General features: G+C 43.8%; 1 pseudogene; it reads left to right on the top strand.

The window, feature by feature from the left end:
* The first annotated feature begins 2,051 nt into the window (after window positions 1–2,051).
* LOC139279631 (protein DENND6A pseudogene) lies at window positions 2,052–5,948 on the top strand (annotated as a pseudogene).
* Window positions 5,949–23,637: the final 17,689 nt, after the last annotated feature.

Here is a 23,637-nt window from a genome sequence, read left to right as displayed (position 1 = left end):
AGGTCCTTCATCAGGGAGTACATTCTGGATCCACAAACCGTCAGGAGATGAGCCCTGTGTTTGTCGGCCGAATCCTGTCCCAACCATTCCTTAGTGACAAAACTTTGCTGTAGTCTCTCAATAAAGTTGTCCCAATCATCACTAACACTGTACCTCTCTTCTGTGCTGCTAGTGGCCATGCTCGTGTGGTTTAAATCCCAGTTTCTCGTCGCCAATGATATGTCCTTACTATACAGTATAAATGCACACGAGACCCATACTTGAAAGAAGGTCACTCTGTGACCAGTGACCTTTATTACCAAGATCTCAAGAGATGAAGGTGGGTGCAGCTTCCCCTTTTATACCTGAAAGTCCAGGTTTGGAGTGTCTCGCACAAATTCACACCCTTGTGGTCAATGTTGTCAAGGTGTACAGCTTAGGTCAGCTCATACATGGGTTACAATGATAGTTGAATACATGACAAACTGGACTCAACAACTTTCTGTGGCAGAGATTTCCACAGGTTCACAACTCTCTGGGTGAAAAAGTTTCTCCTCATCTCGGTCTTATATGGCTTACTCCTTATCTTTAGACTGTGACCCTTAGTTCTGTACTTCCCCAACATCAGAAACATTCTTCCTGCAGCTAACCTGTCCAATCCCGTCAGAATTTTATATGTTTCTATGAGATTCCCTCTCATTCTTCTAAATTCCAGTGAGTATAAGCCTAGCCGATCCAGTCTTTCCTCATATGTCAGTCCTGCCAGCCCGGGAATCAGTCTGGTGAACCTTCGCTGTACTCCCTCAATAGCAAGCACATCCTTCCTCAGATTAGGAGACCAAAACTGCACACAATACTCAAGGTGTGGTCTCACCAAGGCCCTGTACAACTGCAATAAGACTTCCCTGCTCCTATACTCAAATCCCCTCGCTATGAAGGCCAGCATGCCATTTGCTTTCTTTACTGCCTGCTGTACCTGCATGCCTACCTTCAATGACTGATATACCATGACATCCAGGCCTCATTGCACTTCCCCTTTTACTAATCTGTCACCATTCAGATAATAATCTGCCTTCGTGTTTTTGCCACCAAGTGGCTAACCTCACACTTATGCACATTATATTGCATCTGCCATGCATTTGCCCATTCACCTAACCTGTCCAAGTCACCCTGCAGCCTCTTAACATCCTCCTCACAGCTCACACTGCCACCCAGCTTAGTTTCATCTGAAAACTTGGAGATATTACATTCAATTCCTTCGTCTAAATCATTAATGTATATTATAAATAGCTGGGGTCCCAGCACTGAACCTTGCGGTACCGCACTAGTCACTGCCTGCCATTCTGAAAAGGACCCGTTTATTCCCACTCTTTGCTTCCTGTCTGCCAGCCAGTTCTCTATCCACGTCAATACATAACCCCCAATACCATGTGCCTTAATTTTGCATGCTAATCTCTTGTGTGGAACCTTGTCAAAAGCCTTTTGAAAGTCCAAATACACCACATCCACTGGTTCTCCCTTATTCACTGTACTAGTTACATCCTCAAAAAACTCCAGAAGATTTGTCAAGCATGATTTCCCTTTCATAAATCCATGCTGACTTGGACCGATCCTGTCACTGCTTTCCAAATGCACTGCTATTACATCTTTAATAATTGATTCCAACATTTTCCCCACTACCGATGTCAGGCCAACCAGTCTATAATTCCCTGTTTTCTCTCTCCCTCCTTTTTTAAAAAGTGGGGTTACATTAGCTACCCTCCAACCCATAGGAACTGAACCAGAGTCCATGGAATGTTGGAAAATGAACACCAATGCACCTACCATTTCCTTAATTACTCTGGGATGCAGACTATCAAGCTCTGGGGATTTATCGGCCTTCAGTCCCTTCAATTTCCCCAACACCATTTCCTGACTAATAAGGATTTCCCTCAGTTCCCCCTTCTCACTAGACCCTCGGTCCCCTAGTATTTTCAGGAGGTTATTTGTGTCTTCCAACATTTGTAACAAGATAGATAAACTGATGGCACAAATAGAAATCTTCTTTCTTCGGCAGTCCCTTGGAGTCGGAGATGACCTGCTTCCACACTAACATGAGTTCTCAGGCGGCTGATGAGTCCAAAGAGGGATCTACAGTCTATGCCAAAGGTGGGGCAGGTGGCGGTTAAAGGGATGGGTGGGTGGGGTGCTTGGTTTGTTGTACGCTTGTTCTGCTGTTTGTACTTGACTTTACCATGCTCCTGACAAAGGGACTCAAAGTGTTTGGCGCCTTCCCAAATGCTTAGAAACATAGAAACATAGAAAATAGGTGCAGGAGTAGGCCATTCGGCCCTTCTAGCCTGCACCGCCATTCAATGAGTTCATGGCTGAACATGCAACTTCAGTACCCCATTCCTGCTTTCTCACCACTTTGAGCGGTCTTGGGCCAGGGGTTCCAGGAGTCGGTGGGGAAGTTACATTTTTTCAAGGAGACTTTGAGGGAGTCCTCAAAACATTTTCTCTGCCCGCCTGGGGCTTGCTTGCTGTGACGGAGTTCAGAGTAGAGCGCTTGTTTCGGGAGTCTTGTATCAGGCTTGTAGCCCGTCTATCGGAGCTGGTCGAGCGTGGTCAGTGCTTCGATACTGGGTATGCTAGCCTGAGAGAGAACACTGACGTTGGTATGCCTATCCTGCCAATGGATTTGCAGAATTTTGTGGAGGCAGTGTTGGTGATATTTCTCCAGTGCTTTGAGGTGCCTACTGTACATTGAGTTCATGGGTATGATCTGGTGGCCATTACAGAGACATGGTAGAATCAAATTGAGTGGAGATAAGAAATAGCAAGGGAAAGAAATCACTGGTGGGAGTAGTCTATAGGCCCCCCGAACAGTAGATACACTGTAGGACAGAGTATAAATCAAGAAATAATGAGGGCTTGTAAGAGAGGTACTGTAATAATCATGGGCAACTTTAATCTTCATATAGATTAGACAAATCAAATTAGCAGAGGTAGCCTTAAAGAAGAGTTCATAGAGCATATTTGGAACAGTTTCTTGGAACAATATGTTGTGGAATCAACCAGGGAACAGGCTATTTTAGATCTGGTATTGTGTAATGAGACAGGATTAATTAATGATCTCCTAGTAAAGAAACCTCTAGGGAAGAGTGATCATAACTTGATAGAATTTCACATTCAGTTTGAGGATGAGAAACCTGGATCGGAAACAAGCATCTTAAACCTAAATAAAGGCAATTACAAAGGTATGAAGACAGAGTTGGCTAAGGTGGACTGGGAAAATAGATTAAAAGGTCACATGGTGGATAAGCAGTGGCAAACATTTAAGGAGATATTTCATAATTCTCAACAAAGATATATTGCATTGAGAATATATTCTATCTGAGAAGGATGAACTATGCATGGCTAGCTAAGGAAGTAAAGGATGGTATCAAATTGAAAAAAAAGATATACAATGTTGCGAAGATTAGTGGTAGGCTAGAAGATTGAGACATTTTTAGAAACCAACAAAAGACAACAAAAAAAATAAGAAAGAGGCAGTGAATAGATAATGAGAGTAAACTAGCAAGAAATATAAAAGCAGACAGTAAGAGCTTCTACAAGTATATAAAAAGGAAAAGAGTAGCTAAAGTAAATGTTGGTCCCTAAGAGGATTAGTCTGAGGAATTAATAATGGGAAACAAAGAAATGGCAGAGTCTTTGAACTTAATTTGTATCTGTCTTCACCGTAGAAGTCACTAAAAGCATCCCAATAATAGTAAAAAATCAGGGGGCAAAAGTGACTGGAGGAAATTGAAACAATCACTATCACTAGAGACAAAGTACTAGGCAAACTAATGGGACTAAAGGATGACAAGTCCCCTGGACCCGATGGCCTGCATCCTAGGGTCTTAAAAGAAGTGGCTGCACAGATCGTGAATGCATTGGTTGTAATCTTCCAAAAAATTCCCCAAATTCTGGAAAGATCCCAGCGGATTGGAAAACTGCAAATGTAAATCCCCTATTCAAGAAAGGAGGGAGACAGAAAACAGAAAACTATTCGTTATTATATTTTTGGTTTCTAGATGTTCTTCTATTTTTTTCCTTTAGTAGGGATTACATTATTTTTCCTACCACCGATGTTAAGCTGACTGGTCTATAATTCCATGGGCATGTTCTATCTCCCTTCTAAAATATAGATATCATGTTAGCTATCCGCCTACACCTTTTTCTAACAAATTATTAAATATTAGTAATGTCTCTGCTATCTCTTCCCTAGATTCTTTTAAAATGTGTGGATGCAATCCATCCGGACCAAGGGTTTCATCCTCTTCGAGTTTGATTAGTTTATTTAATATATCCCCTCTTTTTTATTTTAAATATATTTATCTCATTACTAATCTCATCATCCAATATCATGTCTACCAGTTTTATCTCCCTGGTAAATACTGAAGCAAAATAACTATTTCATATTTCTGCCATCTCTATTGTTACCTGTGGTATTATCCTGTCTATCCTTTAATGGCCCTATTCCCATCCTAGCCATCCTTTTTTTATTGATGTGCCTGTAAAATATTTTACTATTTTGCTTCATGTTCTTTGATAATTTAATTTCATAGTTCCTCTTTGCCTTCCTAATTGTTTTTTTGGCTTCTCTCCTAATCTTTTCATATTCTCCCTTATCATGCACTCCCCTGCTGTCTATATATTTAATGGATGCCTCTTTCCTTACCCTCAATTGTTCCCTTATGGCTTTATTCATCCATGGAGTCTCATTAGTGTTTAGTTTGTTCTTTCTTTTTAGCAGAATATATTTTTCCTGCTCTGTTGAACCGTTTTAAATGTTTCCCGTTGCTGCTCTACATCATTTTTTTGCCAATTATTGTAGCCCATTTTATTTTCTATTCTCAGCCCTTCAAAATCAGCTTTCCTCCAATCTATTACCCTGGTTTTCGTCCAACTTATGTCCTTCTCAATTATCATCTTAAAGTGTATTATATAATGGTCACTATTGCCTAGATGTTTCCCTGTTACAAAAGTCCCTGATGCTGGTCAGTAAACTTCCAGATGTTAACTTTATGCATTTCCTGCTCAAGTTAATGGCACCAGAATATTTGTCTTGTCTAGAAGCTGCTTGTAATGATCTAGATCATTGGCCTGCACCAATCCCAGGAAGAACATTAAACCTTCCCACAATGGGGGTCATTGTAAAGGTTAGGATTCCTACTGGGCAAGACAAGCCTAGTGCAAGACAGATAATACAATCTGGAGATGAGACTGACACACAAGTCTCTTTTGTGCTCCCCATAATCTATGAACTAGACTTATTCAGATGTTTTTGTTCAAACTTCTTCCACATTCAGATGCTGTGGGAGCTTGTGTGTTTGTTGTTATGCCACCTGTAACATATGAACCTGTGAGCATGTTCACAGGTTTGTAGAGCTGTTGAGTTGTGAGTGAACGATAAGGGAGTCAAGGTTATGGGAAGTGGGCAGGAAAGTGGAGTTGAGCCCATGATCAGATCAGCCATGATGGCGGGGCAGGCTCGAGAGGCCAAATGGTCTACTCCTACTCCTATTTCTTATGTTCTTATGAGTGGCTTAGCCAGTCACGTGATGTTCACAAGACTCAATAAAACTCTAGCCAGTTGGGTTCAGGAGATCCATGATGAGGCAGGTGGTTGTGAGCCTGGTGGATGAACTGGTAATGTGTAGTGTGATTGTTAAACCTTTGTTAATAAACCGACTAGTTCTTAATACCAATGTGTTGCGATGAGTTGTTAAGCAAAGAGCCCATGAAGCAAATTCATTAGAGGACCATCACCTGCTGAGCCATCTGAAACCATTCTGGGCTTGGTTTGCTGTGTTTCTCCATTGAAATACTGCAATGATTTCAGGCCATACTTTACTGTCCATGACAGCGAGTTCAAAGAACACACATCCCGAATGCAGGCCCCACCCAGGCCCGGATTAACCCATAGGCTGATAAGGCCTTAGGCCCTCATGTGTTTTAGGCCCTCGACTTTAGACCCTCATTTTTATATCATTAACTCTAAATCTTTGTCACAAGGTTGGTTGAGCAATATCATATATAACTGCATAATTATATCTTCAGAGGTGCAAAATATTGCGTTGTTATGGCTCAAAGTGTGCATAAAATTCTATGACAATCTTGAAACATGTATAAATATCCAAAATAAATTCACCCCGCGAGTTATGTATGCTGTTCATTGATAATATCATAAATAATATCAGGCTTGATAATTGTGAATGCTTACAAGAATGAAGAATTTTCATTTATCTTTTGAAAGTGCAAATGTAGATGACAAAGCTAAATGTCAAAAGTAATTTGTAGAGTATGTATGTCCTCATAGATACCCCTAGATATCCCTCATAGATACTCCTAGATATCCCTCATAGATACTCCTAGATATCCCTCATAGATACTCCTAGATATCCCTCATATGTACCCCTAGATATCCCTCATAGATATCCCTAGATATCCCTCATAGATATCCCTAGATATCCCTCATAGATACCCCTAGATATCCATTTTTAATGCCTTTACAAATTAGTATTTCACCATGGATTGGCAATCAGTAACTAGTGGGGTGCCACAGGAATCTGTGCTGGGACCCCAACTATTTACAATCTATATTAACGACTTGGAAGAAGGGACCGAGTATAAAGTAGCCAAGTTTGCTGACGATACAAAGGTGGGAGGAAAAGCAATGTGTGAGGAGGACACAAAAAATCTGCAAAAAGACATAGACAGGCTAAGTGATTGGGCAAAAATTTGGCAGATGGAGTATAATGTTGGAAAGTGTGAGGTCATGCACTTTGGCAGAAAAAAAATCAATGAGCAAGTTATTATTTAAATGGAGAAAAATTGCAAAGTGCTGCAGTACAGTGGGACCTGGGGGTACTTGTGCATGAAACACAAAAGGTTAGTATGCAGGTACAGCAAGTGATCAGGAAGGCCAATGGAATCTTGGCCTTTATTGCAAAGGGGATGGAGTATAAAAGCAGGGAAGATTTGCTACAGTTATACAGGGTATTGGTGAGGCCACACCTGAAATACTGCGTGCAATTTTGGTTTCCATATTTATGAAAAGATATACTTGCTTTGGAGGCCGTTCAGAGAAGGTTGATTCAGGAGATGAGGGGGTTGACTTATGAGGAAAGGTTGAGTAGGTTGGGCCTCTACTCATTGGAATTCAGAAGAATGAGAGGTAATCTTATCGAAACGTATAAGATTATGAGGGGGCTTGACAAGGTGGATGCAGAGAGGATGTTTCCACTGATAAGGGAGACTAGAACTAGGGGCCATAATCTTAGAATAAGGGGCCGCCCATTTAAAACTGAGATGAAGAGGAATTTCTTCTCTCAGAGGGTTGTAAATCTGTGGAATTCGCTGCCTCAGAGAGCTGTGGAAGCCGGGACATTGAATAAATTTAAGACAGAGATAGACAGCTTCTTAACCAACAAGGGATTAAAGGGTTGTGGGGAGCGGGCAGGGAAGTGGAGCTGAGTTCATGATCGGATCAGCCATGATCGTATTAAATGGCGGAGCAGGCTCTAGGGGTGATATGGCCTACTCCTGTTCCTATTTCTTATGTTCTTATGGAAGTGTCCTCCTCAACTAAAGCCTTTCAGTAAAGAAGAGTTCATGAAAATTCTGGAAAAAGCAGAACCTCTACTCCCCTCTTGGTTAAAAGGAGATTAGATCGTTCTCTACAGGCACTTCCTGAAATCACCAAATTTTGATGGTTGGTTCTGGTCAAGGTCGAAGGAAATGACACATAAATTAGAGGCATTGCACCTAGAGGCCTTGTAATATATTGCCTATTGACAGGTGTTAGAAGTTAGAATTAAGAAGCTTATTTTAAACGTCTTTAATTAATGAATAACCTGTATGTTTGTAACTTCCTTTATATACATTGATTGTATGTAAAACTCACTTATAAATTATAGAAAATGGCCGTATAACATAAACTAGGTTTTAAAATGGCCAAAAGCTGAGAAGCAAAGCATCATGGTAAATTGAGCCATTATTATGTTAACCATTAACCATTTTTGTAAGTGCTGATACAGCTTCATTTAGAACCAAAATGATCAAGGCTAGAATTATTAATCAATAAGATAAAGGTATGCAGCATGTACCATTTCTTATCATAATTTTGTAAAGCCAAGCTCATTATAATTCTGTGTGACATGATCTGTATAATTGTTCTCGGAGAAGTGATTCCTGCCACAGAGAGGGAGGGGAGATAGAGATAACATAGGTGGTCAAAAACAGTAGACTCAATATGATCTATTGTAAGGCTGAAACAGCTGCAGATTTTCACAGCATTTGAATGGGAGGAAAAGAGTATAAAGTAACAGCTCTTCTACCAGGGAGGCAGTGCGAATCAAGACAACAGGAGATAAGGGGTTGGCACCACAATCTCTCAAGCAGACACTATCGAGATTCAGGCTCTGACAATCATTGGTTAAGTATTTTTGTAACAGAACATAATTTACTTGATAAATCTGTTGTTTTTACTCAATATACCTGTATTAAAAGCATTTGCTATAATCTGAACAAGAGTCTCCTAGTTTGAATTAAATTTAAACCCTGAGAATAGTTGAAATGCTATAATTAGCAAAGCGGCAAAAAGCTGCTAAGTAGTTAAACACTATGCCATTTGTGATGCAGATTTACTGATATGAATTAAGAAGCACACAGAGGTTGAAGTGGTGGATTTGGTACTAAAGCTGAAAGAGAACTTGGTGCAGGCCAAGCAAAATTGCCTTCCTATAAAACGAGACAAATTGGAGATTCTTATCCTTATTTTCAAATCCCTCCATGGCCTTGCCCCTCCCTATCTCTATAATCTCCTCCAGTCCCACAATCCTCCGAGGTCTCTGCACTCCTCTAATTCTGCCCTCTTGAGCATCACTGATTATAATCGCTCAACCATCGGTGGCCGTGCATTCTGTTGCCTGGGCCCCAAGCTCTGGAACTCCCTCCTGTCATGTATGCATGTCAATGATGACTGATGTACTGTAATACTAGACCTGAATGTACCTTCACCCTGTATATATCTTACCTGTATACCAGAGGGTGCTGCTGCTGGAGACCTAAGGGTCACCTGTACAGGTAACCCAGTATAAAATGGAGCTCACCTCTTGGTGTCCTCACTCTAGGAGCTGCAATAAAGGACTACAGTCTGTAAAGTTCAAGTACCATACCCCTACCTTGTGGAGTCATTAACAGAGTGACTACATACACAAAAACTGGCAACGAGGTTACGAATTCCATGCACAACATGTCTAATCTCAGCAACTTCCAACAATTCACTGATGGGGAAGATTGGGATGCATTCGTGGAAAGGTTAGAACACTTCTTCATCACGAACAACCTGGATGGGGACTCACCGGCCACACTGGCGAACAAGCGCAGGGCCATCCTGTTCAGCAGTTGTGGGCCCACTATCTACAGCCCTGTCAGGGACCTACTAGCCCCAGCGAAGACAACAACCAAGAGCTATGCGGAGCTTGTAACTTTAATGCAGGAGCAACAGAAACCCAAAGAGAGCATCCTCACAACCAGGCACCAATTTTACACTCACCAGCGGCCCGAAGGCCAAGAAATTGCTAAGTATGCTGCAGATCTAAGAAGGTTGGCTGCACCGTGTTATTTTGGCGACCACCTCACTGAAGCACTAAGGGACATCTTTGTTATTGGAATCGGCCACGAGGGCCTCCTCCATAAACTGCTCTCTGCGGACACTACGGTCACCCTGCAGAAGGCAATCAAAGTGAGCCAGGCCTTCATGATTTCAGTCTGCGACTCCAATAGGATGATGACTCACACCCAGGACTCTAAACCGATGAGTGCAGTGAACAGAATGGCGACTTTTAAAGGCAGAAATGCTGCCCCGAGTCCCGCAACCCTGAGTCCGCCACATGGGGCCAACCGGCTAGCCCCGTGCTGGCGCTGTGGAGGAAACCACAGGGCCCACCAGTGCCGATACGAAGAGTACAACTGCAAAGGCTGCAACGCGAAAGGTCACCTTCAGAGAATGTGTAGAAAAAGTTTTACTCACCGCGTCGCTGAAGAGTTGGCCGATCACCTGGGCTCCGACACTGATGAAGACGAAGCTGCTCAACCCCTGGAAGAAGAGTACGGAATATATACCTGCTCCACCGAGAGTTCCCTGTGGAAGATGGAAGTGGACATCAACAGGGTTCCAGTTTTGATGGAGATCGACACAGGGGCGAGCCAGTCGTTGATGAGCCAGATGACCTTCGAAAAATTTTGGAACAATCCCGCCGAACGACCAAAACTGGCCCCAATCCAGGCAAAGCTGCTCACCTACACAAAAGGCACCATCCCGGACGTTGGCAATGTGGACATCCAGGTATCCCATGGCGGCGCGATGTACAAGCTCCCCTTGTGCATCGTTGCCGGTGATGGTCCAACGCTGCTGGGAAGAAGTTGGATGAAGCAGGTCCAAATCGGTCGGAGCAACGACAGCCTCCAGGCCCCAGCGATCGACATCCTATGCGGTCCTGAATTTGGATCCATCGCAGCACCTGGAAATCCCACCATCCAGCTCGACTGCGCGGCAACGACTGCACAACACCGTGGCAAGATCATCCAACCCGAACGTCCAGACCTCACCTTCCGGGCCGTGGCAGCACTCTGAGGGAAGAAGATCGGTGAAAAAGGTGGATTCCTGACGTCCGTGACCGAACCTGGGGAGAAAAGGATCACCACAGCCTACCTCGAGGAGAGCGAGAAAATGGAGGCCGCACCACGAGGCAAAAAACCTGGAATCAAAATGGCCACGACCAGATCACGAGGGGCAGCGTTGGAGGAGCAACACGTGGCACCGAGCGGCAAACCGGATTGGAAGGCCCTCTTAAAGGAGACCGGTAACCCAAGGTAATTAAAGGCACAGTTCCACTCTAGGCATAGTAATGCCAAGGACATTAAGATTAAAAGTGCAGTAAGTAAATGCAGGTATGCAAATGTAATGTACAATGGTGATGCCAGATTAACTAATGGAAAAAATGTAATGAATGCTTGTAAAAGTGATGTAAGCAACAAGTTTGTACTGTTAAATGATGATGCTAGAAATGCTAATATGATAAATATAACGCTGCATGAAGACACCGATGTACAAGAAAGTGTTGTAAGTGCAAAATGTGATAATGTGAAGAGAGATAACAGTGTAGACTCGGCTATTTGCAATCAGAGCCAAAGTGTCATGCATGTAAAAGGTAGACTGTTAAAGGACACCGGGTTCTACAGGTACAATGTCAATGCCAGAGGAAACCCCCCGTAGGAGACCCCCAGGTCCAGCGGGCTACCTGACCATGTAGTCTGGGCTTTTGGGACCAATGTGATACCACAAGAAGGGCTCACACACACCCAGTGGGAGCAGACCCACTGCACAGACAGAGGTCAATGGGCAGCACAGCCACCACCACTGGCAACCCACTCCAGATCGGCCCTGCACCCCCTGGCCACCAGGGCCAACACCAGGAGCGAGAGGCCAGTACCCTCCAGCTTTCCCGGCAGTCCCTGGGATGACCAGACTTCCACCACCAATGGAGGACAAGGAGTCCACACAGCCCTGTGGCCCTGCCCACAACCAAGCCACCACTTACCCATTCTACAGTGTATGTACCTTACCCATTGCACTGGCTCCACCACTGAGGAATCCTCCAACAGTGACACCCACATGGTCTGTGTTTGCGGGGGGGGAATGGATGAGGGCAGCCTCAAGCACTGGGATCACCTGGCACCCACACAACCCTCACCACAACCTCCCACAGACCATTATTGATCACCCCCCCCCATATCTTGGCAATAAGGACTTGGGAAAGGTTTGGGGGGGGGGGGGGGGAAGTGTTGTACTGTAAATATGTCAATGATGACTGATGTACTGTAACACTAGACCTGAATGTATCTTCACCCTCTATATACCTTACCAGAGGGTGCAGTGCTGGAGACCTAAGGGTCACCTGTACACTGCAGGCAACCCAGTATAAAAGGGAGCTCACCTCTTGGTGTCCTCACTCAAGGAGCTGCAATAAAGGGCTACAATCTGTACAGTTCAAGTGCCGTACCCCTATCTCGTGGAGTCATTAACAGAGTGCCTACTTACACAATACCTCCCTAAACCTCTCCCCCTCACTACCTCTCTTTCCTCCCTCAAGACGCTCCTTAAAACATACCACTTTGATCAAGCTTTTGGTCACCTGCGCTAATTTCTACTTATGTGGCTCGGTGTCAAGTTTTTATCACATAATACTCTGTGAAGCAACTTGGGATGTTTCACTATGTTAAAGGCGCTATATAAATACAAGTTGTTGTTGTTGATGTTGAGAAACTTCAGAAGCACATTGAAGCAATAATTTCATCACTCCCAGAAGACCTGCAGAGCATTTTGCTAAAATAATGGCACATGATCTTCGCGCTCTTCCACTGAAAGGCATGTAACTAGAAAGGGCACAAAAACACTCCAGCACAGTACTGAAGAAGAACTGTGGAAGAAAAATACACTATAATGCTAAGGAAAATGGGGAGGCCAAGTGGATTTTTGTGGTTAGCCTTTTGAGAAGATTCATCACTATTAGTGTGATGGCATGTGATGGTGAAGGAATAGGAGCAACGATCAAACACACTCAGTGATTTGTGTCAGAAATGCCTGTGATTGTTTTAACAATCGAGTTTCACAATGTGATGCTGGCAGCTCCCATGGATGAGATTGGTGTCTGCCTTGAATTACCAGTTGAAAACAACAGGGGGCATTTTACTCCTAACATTTGTATTGTACATTGTGTTTGATAGATAGATAGGTAGGTAGGTAGGTAGGTAGGTAGGTAGATAGATAGATAGATAGATATAGATAAATAGAGAGAAACTGAGAGAGAGAAACTGAGAGAGACAGAGGGAGAGAGAGAGGGAGAGAGAGAGAGAGAGAGAAGAGAGAGACAATTTAATTCTCTATTCCAATATTCCGCTCACATTATGGCATCGTCTCACAATCAGAATTGTTGGGGCACGATCAGATGCATCTTGACTCTCAGTCAAACAGCTGTTGTTAAAACTAATCAATCAAAGTGTTGAAAGAAAATTATTTCTTTTTATTGGCCCCAAACTCCTGGGTTGTCCTGGAGATTAATCTTCAATCCCCTGGACCTGATGGCTTGCATCCTAGGGTCTTAAGAGAAGTAACAGCAGGGATAGTGGATGCACAGGTTGTAATTTACCAAAATTCCCTGGATTCTGGGGAGATCCCAGCAGATTGTAAAACTGCAAATGTAACACCCCTATTTAAAAAAGGAGGCAGACAAAAAGCAGGAAACTATAGACCAGTTAGCCTAACATCTGCGGTTGGGAAAATGTTGGAGTCCATTATTAAAGAAGCAGCAGCAGGACATTTGGAAAAATAAAATTTGGTCAGGCAGATTCAGCATGGATTTATGAAGGGGAAGTCATGTTTGACAAAGTTGCTGGAATTCTTTGAGGATGTAACGAACAGGATGGATAAAGGGGAACCAGTGGATGTGGTGTATTTGGACTTGCAGAAGGTATTTGACAAGGTGCCACATAAAAGGTTACTGCACAAGCTAAAATTCACGGGGTTGGGGGTAATATATTAGCATGAATAGAGGATTGGCAAATTAACAGAAAACTAGAGAGTCGGGATAAGTGGTTCATTCTCGGGTTGGCAATCAGTAACTAGTGGGGTGCTGCAGGGGTCAGTGCTGGGACTATTTACAATCTATATTAACGACTTGGAAGAAGGGACCGAGTGTAACGTAGCTAAGTTTGTTGACAATACAAAGATGGGAGGAAAAGCAATGTTTGAGGAGGACACAAAAAATCTGCATAAAGAGATAGACAGGCTAAATGAGTGGGCAAAAATTTGGCAGATTGAGTATAACGTTGGAAAGTGTGAGGTCATGCACTTTGGCAGAAAAAAAAATCAAAGAGCAAGTTATTATTTAAATGGAGAAAGATTGCAAACTGCTGCAGTACAGCGGGACCTGGAGGTACTTGTGCATGAAACACAAAAGGATAGTATGCAGGTACAGCCTTTATTGCAAAGGGATGGAGTATAAAAGCAGGGAAGTCTTGCTACAGCTATACAGGGTATTGGTGAGGCCACACCTGGAATACTGCGTACAGTTTTGGTTTCCATATTTACGAAAGGATATACTTGCTTTGGAGACAGTTCAGAGAAGGTTCACTAGGTTGATTCTGGAAATGAGGGAGTTGATTATGAGGAAAGGTTGAGTACGTTGGGCCTCTACTCATTGGAATTCAGAAGAATGAGAGGTGATCTTATCAAAACGTATAAGATTATGAGGGAGCTTGACAAGATGGATGCAGAGAGGATGTTTCTACTGATAGGGGAGGCTAGAACTAGAGGGCATAGTCTTAGAATAAGGGGCCAGCCATTAAAAACTGAGATAAGGAGAAATTTCTTCTCTCAGAGGGTTGTAAATCTGTGGTATTCGTTGCCTCAGAGAGCTGTGGAAGCTGGGAAATTGAATAAATTTAAGACAGAAATAGACAGTTTCTTAAACGATAAGGGATTAAGGGGTCATGGGGAGCGGGCGGGGAAGTGGGCCTGAGTCCATGATCAGATCAGTCATGATCGTATTAAATGGCGGAGCAAGCTCAAGGGGCCATATGGCCTACTCCTGCTCCTATTTCTTTTGTTATTATGTTTTTAATTCCTGGAGATGCCAGGGCATTCCTGGAGGGTTGGCAACTGTACCGAGGCCTGCAGGAGTTAAGATCTGGCTGGGGCGGGGGCTGGGGGACTGGGGGCAGTGGGTGGGTGAATTAAATGGAGGGAGACAAGAGGGCCATTGTCCCTTCCAGGGTCTTGGGGGTCTTCCTGGCACTGCCTCAAGGTCATGGGTCACCTCATGGCCCTGGGGACCAGTGGTGGATGGGAGGGCAATGGGATGGAATCCTGGGCACCACAGTGGGCAGGGCAGCTTGGTCTGTGGACCCTGACACCCAGTTTCACACCCCCCTCCCCCACCCCATCCCGCAGCTGTCCTCCTGATTTAGGGCCAGGATGTTGGAGCAAAGTCCAGCTCATCTCGGGTTACCCAGACCAACATCTGATGGTCAAGATACAGTGCTTTCTCAAGCCGATACTTTTCAAATGGTGGAAAGCTAGCAGCAGCGGATGTCCAAAAAGATTTAGGGGTCTGTGCACACTGATCGCTAAAATGTAGTCAGGTACAAAAAATAACCAAAAAGGTTAATGGAATGTTAGCCTGTATAACTAGAGGGCAAGAATATAGAATCATAGGGCTGGACTTTCCATTATTATCGCTATCGCCCAAAAATGGGTGATATTTCCGGCTTTAGTGGTTGTTTTATTTTTCAGGATCGCTGGAATATCGCCCAGTTTTAAAACCACTAGTTTTGCCTTTTTAATTTAGTCAATAGCCTTAGCGATGTGAAATGGGCCTTAGCGATGTGAAATGGGCCTTAGCGATGTGAAATGGGCGATAGTGATGTATTCAGTCGTGCAACGCTGGTGTCCATAGCAATGGCCGTTTTGTGCATGTGTGGTTTTGTTTCAGTCAATTAACTTTTCCCGCGATTCGGGAAGTCAGGGGTCATTTGCGCATGTTCAGAAGACGAAGGGATGGAGAGAGGGAAGGAAGGTTGTGTCGAGGCAATGGAGATGGAACATGAGGAGTCAGGAGAGAGTGATGTAGTGGAGGTTGCAGGGAGAAGGAGGGCGAAAGCCTTTTCTGATGAAGTCAACGAAGCTCTGGTCCACGAGGTGGAGACTCGGTGGGGCCAAACTCCCACCCTGAATATACCAGCGAATATGGGCGGACATTGCCGAAGTGGTAACTTCGGCAGCCCACAACGTGAGAGAGCCAAACCAGTGCCACAAGCGCTGGAACAGTCTGGTGCCACCTGCAAGAGTATTACATTATTAAATTCATAATTGTAATGATGCACTGACACATTAATTAGAATGTAAATCTGCCAGATTGTAATTAAGCTGGGTAATCTTGGGTTAAGATTTGGATTGGGGTCGGAACCTGCGCCCCCAGGACCCCAACCCTGGCAGGGCAGGGCCCAGGACTCCAACCCTGGCAGGGCAGGGCCCAGGACTCCAACCCTGGCAGGGCAGGGCCCAGGACTCCAACCCTGGCAGGGCAGGGCCCAGGACTCCAACCCTGGCAGGGCAGGGCCCAGGACCCCAACCCTGGCAGGGCAGGGCCCAGGACCCCAACCCTGGCAGGGCAGGGCCCAGGACCCCAACCCTGGCAGGGCAGGGCCCAGGACTCCAACCCTGGCAGGGCAGGGCCCAGGACTCCAACCCTGGCAGGGCAGGGCCCAGGACTCCAACCCTGGCAGGGCAGGGCCCAGGACTCCAACCCTGGCAGGGCAGGGCCCAGGACTCCAACCCTGGCAGGGCAGGGCCCAGGACTCCAACCCTGGCAGGGCAGGGCCCAGGACTCCAACCCTGGCAGGGCAGGGCCCAGGAATCATTCCGTGCAAATGTGCAGTCGTAATCTTGCTGCAATGCCTTAAACTGAATCAACCGTATTAATTATTATTAAACGCTTTGATCGAAAATTGGGGCCAAAGGAATGACTGGAAACAGACAGACCGCAAACACTCAGCACTTTAGTTTAGAAGGAGAATTATTAAATTATATCGCTGCTTGTGTGCTGTGAGCAACTCTAACTTGGGCACCGTCTCCTTTTTGGTTAGGTGGGGGATGGGGCACGACTGAGCACTGAAGGGGCCGCTCAGCTTCGCCCAGACTGTGTAAGTCTCTCCGACTGCTGTCACTCACACAGTGACCCAGCCTGGACTGGCGGGGAGCTGTCCTGGCTCACTGTCTGCCCGGGGACACTTGGGTCATTAGTTCCGGCCACATGGAGGTCTCCGAGTACAGCCCATGGACACGGTGCCCCCTCCCCTCATGGTCCAGTCATTGCTGAGCTCACCAGCTCAACAGCGATCCTGATTTCCCCCCCCCTCGGGAACCTCCATCGATTGCAATAACCCGGCTCCCTCCCCTCAGGCGGCGAATGGCACGGCCTGTGGATGGGGCCTTTCCTGGAGATTGTATGCGAGGGGATTGGTGTCAAGCATTAGTTCCTAACCACGATCTTATTAAATTTCTTCTCTGAACGTAGATGTTATAACCATGCATCAATTGCATACAAACCGTATTTGCATATAACATTAACGATGACTAGCATGTGGGGTGACTAATTGTGGATTACAATATCTGTGTGTATCCGTAATAGTACCTAGGCAATTAGCTTATGCGATGCTCTTGTCACGTTTGCAGAAGAAGATATCTAAGAGTGGGGCAGAGCAAAGGCGGACCGGAGGAGGGCCTCTCAACTCTCAATTTAACTAAAAAGATATGAAACTCTGACACAGACAGCTCGGTAGATGTCCCTTCAATAGATTTACTTGCTGCAAGGAAAAGTCTCACTAAGCCAAAGGCTCAGCGAAGACTTCTTCAGAGGTACAGAATCACATTATCTTTATACAGAAGAACAAACAAAGAAATTTTGGTTCCATCATGTGTATCAGTTCTGCCCTTGTGGTCAGCAAATACAGATAAGGAGTTCTTCAATCACTTAATTAACATTACATCCTTGTTTTAATTCTCTACATATCTATACAGCCTTTATCTAATACTTCTAAGGTTTAGCACAGCGACAGTTATTAGTGGGGAGTATAATTCTAAAAGGACATTCTTTCTGTTAAGGAGGGTAAATTCAAGGTTCCTTCGCTCACTCAGATGGCTCCTGCCTTTCTTTAATTAGCTATCAGTCAAGGTTAGTATGTTTATGCAAAAACAGGCTGTCTGCTGTAGGGGCTTCTGGGAGAACCGAGACTCCAGTTTGTTTTATTACAAAAGGGTACATTTAACAGAAAGTGTAACTTCTAAAAGTAAATTTCCACATTCCCCCCTTTTGTCCTTTACAAGGACAACTTAATCCATTTTAATCTTGCACAGTCTTTCTATTTCCATTTCCACACAAGAACCTTCAGTAGTTGTTGCTACCATAACCCTAGCAGTGGTCTCGGTTGGTAATATTGTTTCTCCCAACCTGGCGCAGCAACACTTAACTAATACAAACAAAACGTATAAGGCAAAGATTATCAGCAAGAATATGATCAAACCCTGTACCAAGGATTTTCCTAGGGATCCCAGCCATCCGGATACCCAATTCCACAAGGTGGTACCTCCCTGGCCAATAATTTGTTTGTATTCTCTCACCCTCTTCCTAACATATTCAGCTAGATTGCTGATCACTTCTGAATTATCCGGTTTATACGTACAGCATTCTTCACCAATTAACGCACATGTCCCTCCCTCCTTGGCTAGGAGATAGTCTAGAGCCATACGATTTTGGAGGGCCACCGTTCGAATGGCTACCATTTCGTCATTTACCCTTTCGAAAGCCTGGGAAGTTGTGTTGGCTACTGATTCTACTAAATTAGCCAGTTCCCGTAATTGCCATTCGTTTGATGCTATTCCATAGGGTGGTATCATTACCTCGACTATTTCATTTAACCATGTCAAATCCCATTTAGGTCTGTGGCTTCCATAGGCATCCCTTAGAGTCTTTGTTGTCCTAATAAAGGGTATCACATATCCTAAATAACAGGACCCCGTCCAGTTGGCTGGTAACCATGGGTAGGCTTTATGGCCACAAATAAAGTAAGTGCAATTATAGGACGTCAGTCTTTGGTCCTTCCGTGCCATCCATACTCAAGTGGTCTCCCCGTCCCACCTTTTACCTGAGATTTTATTAAGGACCATAGTCCAGTTAAAGGTTGCTACCTTTCTCCCGTCAGTGTGATTTGTCGTGGCTTGCCATTTAGTCATTTGGGGACACTTGCTGCGTCTCACTTCTGGTCCTTTAGTTTCATCACTTACTAAGCATATTATGCCTTCAGGATTTCCTTTTCCGGGAATAATACTTAGGAAGGGTGGCTGACGGCTATTACTATAATTTGGCTGATATCATCCCTGGAAGGTTGTAAGATTATATCCTGCTGATCTCCATTCTGTTAGATCCTTCGTTTCTGACACCTTGGCTGGTTTGTCCTATTTTACACTATTAACCATTCTGCCATTTCTGATTCATTAAAGGGGGCGGATCTTAGGGGAATACCAACTTCGGAGTGGACAGGTCCATGGGAACATATCCAACAGTCAGACAAGTTCCTTTCTTGAGCATACTTATGACTCAGTGCCATAAAAACATTTTCCTGTAGTTCCCTTTGTTCGTGTTTCTGTACCCCTGGTTCTGTCAATGACACAAGGCACAACCCTATTGAGCACAGCACTATCAGTCCCCATAGTCCATACAGTTCCTTATTCATTCCTCCTTGTCAAGTGCCCCTTTGCAATGGGACGCATGGATCCATGTTGGTCTTTTATCTTGATTGCCGAATTAGTTGTCAGCAAGACCTGGTATGGTCCTTCAAATCTTGGTTGTAGGCTGCTTTTTCTTTTTTAAATTTTTGCTGTAAACGAAATGTCCAGGCTCCAGATTATGACACTTCCCTTCTGCTGGTTCGACTTGGGCTTCTTTTACCTGTGAATGAAAGCTGGAAATACATTTGGGTTAGTGCGATACAATAATTCAACATATTTTCTTTCATCTTATGGATGTCCATTTGTTTTGCCGTAAACGATGCTGTAAAAGGCATTCGTCGGGGACGTCCCATAACTATCTCATGTGGTGACAGGCCTGTTGTTCTGTTAGTTGTAGATCGCATTATCATCAAGGCTAAGGGCAGCAGTTCTACCCATTTTAGTCCAGTGTCATTGCATAATTTTGCCAGCTTATTTTTAAGCATTCCATTATCTTTTTCAACAAGTCCGGCTGATTTTGGATGATAACTGCAATGAAAACGTTGGTTAATCTGTAATGCTTTACACATTTCTTTTATAACAGTTCCCTTAAAATGTGACCCATTATCACTAGAAAGCTTAGCTGGAATTCCGAAACGCGGTACGATTTCTTTTAACAAAAATTTAGCAACAGTAGTGGCATTGGCCTTTTTACATAGAAAGGCTTCAATCCATCTAGAGAACACATCTACAATAACTAATACATACTTGAATCCCATACACATAGGTAATTCAATAAAATCCATTTGTAAATGTACAAAAGGCCCCATTAGATTTGGGTGGGAGGCAGACTCTACCTTTTCCGTTTTACCTGGATTCATTGTCTGACAGGTAACACAATTTTCACAGATTTGTTTTGCAATTGCCGAAATACCTGGTGCATACCAAGTTGTCAAAATATAATCTGCCATTCCCCCTTTGTATTATTTGTATTTATTGTTGGACCACAAAACGTCAAATATGGTAATACTGTTGTTTTTTTAAAAATTGGACTTCTCATTTATGCTTATAGTGATTCACAGATCACAGAATGCAAAGTATTTGTTTTACAATTGTGTGCCCAACTTCTGTTTTAGAAGCTGAACATCAAAAACTCCAATTTTTTGCTCTGTAACTTCAATTTTATGATAGTGTCTCATAAATTACAACCTTTTAAGCTACAGCTTCTGGCGCATCCGTTGTGTAATTTTATTAAAAGGCTTCCGAACCCAAGATTTTTCCAATACACCCAAAATGTTTATCAAGGAGAATCACCTGAAATCTCTCAAAATCCCAATTCAAATATTGTACTGCCAATCTTTTATTTAAAAATCTTCTTACTGAGCTAGAAGCTTTCACGTCAAGGTTTTACACAAAGGAAAATGGGAGCGTACTCCCCCAGCCTGCAGCCTCGAGAGACCCACGCAGGCTTTTTTTTACAAAAGGCATTACAACTTCCCTTCCCCGTTCTTTATCTCATTCTTAGACTAAATTTATGTCTTTCAACCCAATGTAATCAATGATTGCGTGTCTTCTTTCGACAAGTAAGTGAGCGTGTCAAATAGATTCTCCTTTTTTTTTAAACCACCGGGACCATGTATTTTTATCTTTTGCTCAACAAACCTATCCTTTGTGCATTTCCTAGCTCCGTAACTTATCATCCGAATAAATCCACGCCTGTGTTTCTAACTTAAAACTTTCTGCATACAGGACAACACTACAAAGGGTTAAAAAAAAACTTTCACTCTGTCCAAAAGAGTGGGTGGAGCTAAAACAAACAGACAGCTCCACCACTTTTCCAAACAGGCTTTCAGACACATGAAAAATTCATTCCGCAGTCAAAAAAGATCACACAAGCACTTTCATTCAACGACAGACATTCACAAAAGTCTCTCTTCATTCAACAAAGTTTATTCTTTGGCCAGCTCTATTTTTGGATCCATACGTCCTATCAGGTTCTTTTTTTTTCCTTTTCTTACATATTGATTTACTTCCTCTGTTAATTTTACGTGGACTCGAAGAATCGGAACCCAGGCTTTCTTTTTCTTTCTTTTTACCTCTTCTACCTGGGTCTCTGTCTATAAGACACTCCTCTAGACATGTTATTCTCTCTAAATTAAATGAACCATCGGGTGGAAATGGCCTGTTTTCACCCTTAGTGATCAATTGAAGACTGATCACAATTCTGGAACATAAAATAGGCTGGTGTTTTACTTGCTCCGGCACCCATTCTGGATGAATAAGTTTTTTCACAGTTTCTGATCTCACAATCCTTTCAGTCAACGAGTTCTCTACGCCCACTTCTCCTGGCCGCTACGTGGCCTAAAAAGGCTCTTAATTCGGGCTCAGTCTGGGTGTGTGAGATATATATTGACATGAACCAACTGTTGTTGATCAATCAGTTACTGTTTCTTTTCTCAATCAATTTTTGTTTTTCCGACTCATAATTTTCCCGTTTCGTTAATTACAATATCGCACAAAAGTACTGAACACAACAGTATAACAAGGACAATTAAGACAAACAACATCCACATGGGTATACAAATCATAGACTTAAACTCTATCTAAACATATAGTCAATTCTCAGTCTGCGTTGTATGCCACGACAGACTGAGTCCTTAACTTATTCTGCCACCCGTGGTGGTGCAGATCCCGTTGTTGTGCCGTGTGAGTAATGTATAAAGCAGTGGTAAACCAGTGGTGATTTAAAGTAATTTAATACCATTTGATTATAATATATGAATGATGAAATATTATGCATGCAGCTTCTGTACTCTCATGTTAATCACGTCTCTCGTTCACATTTATTGCAGTAGTGTTGCTCCTTGTGCATATGCCTGTGCAACACAATCATTCTCATGTCCCCCCTTCTCTTCTACTAACCTCAACTATGTTTTCCAGCTCCCCAGGCTCCCCAGACACAACAAGAGGCCCCTGGAGCATCACCCCAATCGCCGCAAGTCATAGAAACATAGAAACATAGAAAATAGGTGCAGGAGCAGGCCATTCAGCCCTTCTAGCCTGCACCGCCATTCAATGAGTTCATGGCTGAACATGAAACTTCAGTACCCCCTTCCTGCTTTCTCGCCATACCCCTTGATCCCCCGAGTAGTAAGGACTTCATCTAACTCCCTTTTGAATATATTTAGTGAATTGGCCTCAACTACTTTCTGTGGTAGAGAATTCCACAGGTTCACCACTCTCTGGGTGAAGAAGTTTCTCCTTATCTCGGTCCTAAATGGCTTACCCCTTATCCTTAGACTGTGACCCCTGGTTCTGGACTTCCCCAACATTGGGAACATTCTTCCTGCATCCAACCTGTCCAAACCCGTCAGAATTTTAAACGTTTCTATGAGGTCCCCTCTCACTCTTCTGAACTCCAGTGAATACAAGCCCAGTTGATCCAGTCTTTCTTGATAGGTCAGTCCCACCATCCCGGGAATCAGTCTGGTGAATCTTCGCTGCACTCCCTCAATAGCAAGAATGTCCTTCCTCAAGTTAGGAGACCAAAACTGTACACAATACTCCAGGTGTTGCCTCACCAAGGCCCTGTACAACTGTAGCAACACCTCCCTGCCCCTGTACTCAAATCCCCTCGCTATGAAGGCCAACATGCCATTTGCTTTCTTAACCGCCTGCTGTACCTGCATGCCAACCTTCAATGACTGATGTACCATGACACCCAGGTCTAGTTGCACCTTCCCTTTTCCTAATCTGTCACCATTCAGATAATAGTCTGTCTCTCTGTTTTTACCACCAAAGTGGATAACCTCACATTTATCCACATTATACTTCATCTGCCATGCATTTGCCCACTCACCTAACCTATCCAAGTCACTCTGCAGCCTCATAGCATCCTCCTCGCAGCTCACACTGCCACCCAACTTAGTGTCATCCGCAAATTTGGAGATACTACATTTAATCCCCTCGTCTAAATCATTAATGTACAATGTAAACAGCTGGGGCCCCAGCACAGAACCCTGCGGTACCCCACTAGTCACTGCCTGCCATTCCGAAAAGTACCCATTTACTCCTACTCTTTGCTTCCTGTCTGACAACCAGTTCTCAATCCACATCAGCACACTACCCCCAATCCCATGTGCTTTAACTTTGCACATTAATCTCCTGTGTGGGACCTTGTCGAAAGCCTTCTGAAAGTCCAAATATACCACATCAACTGGTACTCCTTTGTCCACTTTATTGGAAACATCCTCAAAAAATTCCAGAAGATTTGTCAAGCATGATCTCCCTTTCACAAATCC

The sequence above is a fragment of the Pristiophorus japonicus genome, chromosome 14, assembly GCF_044704955.1.
Source record: "Pristiophorus japonicus isolate sPriJap1 chromosome 14, sPriJap1.hap1, whole genome shotgun sequence".
NCBI classification, from domain to species: domain Eukaryota; kingdom Metazoa; phylum Chordata; class Chondrichthyes; family Pristiophoridae; genus Pristiophorus; species Pristiophorus japonicus.
Note: the sequence above shows the minus strand (reverse complement) of the source record. Positions and strands in the feature narration are given on the sequence as shown.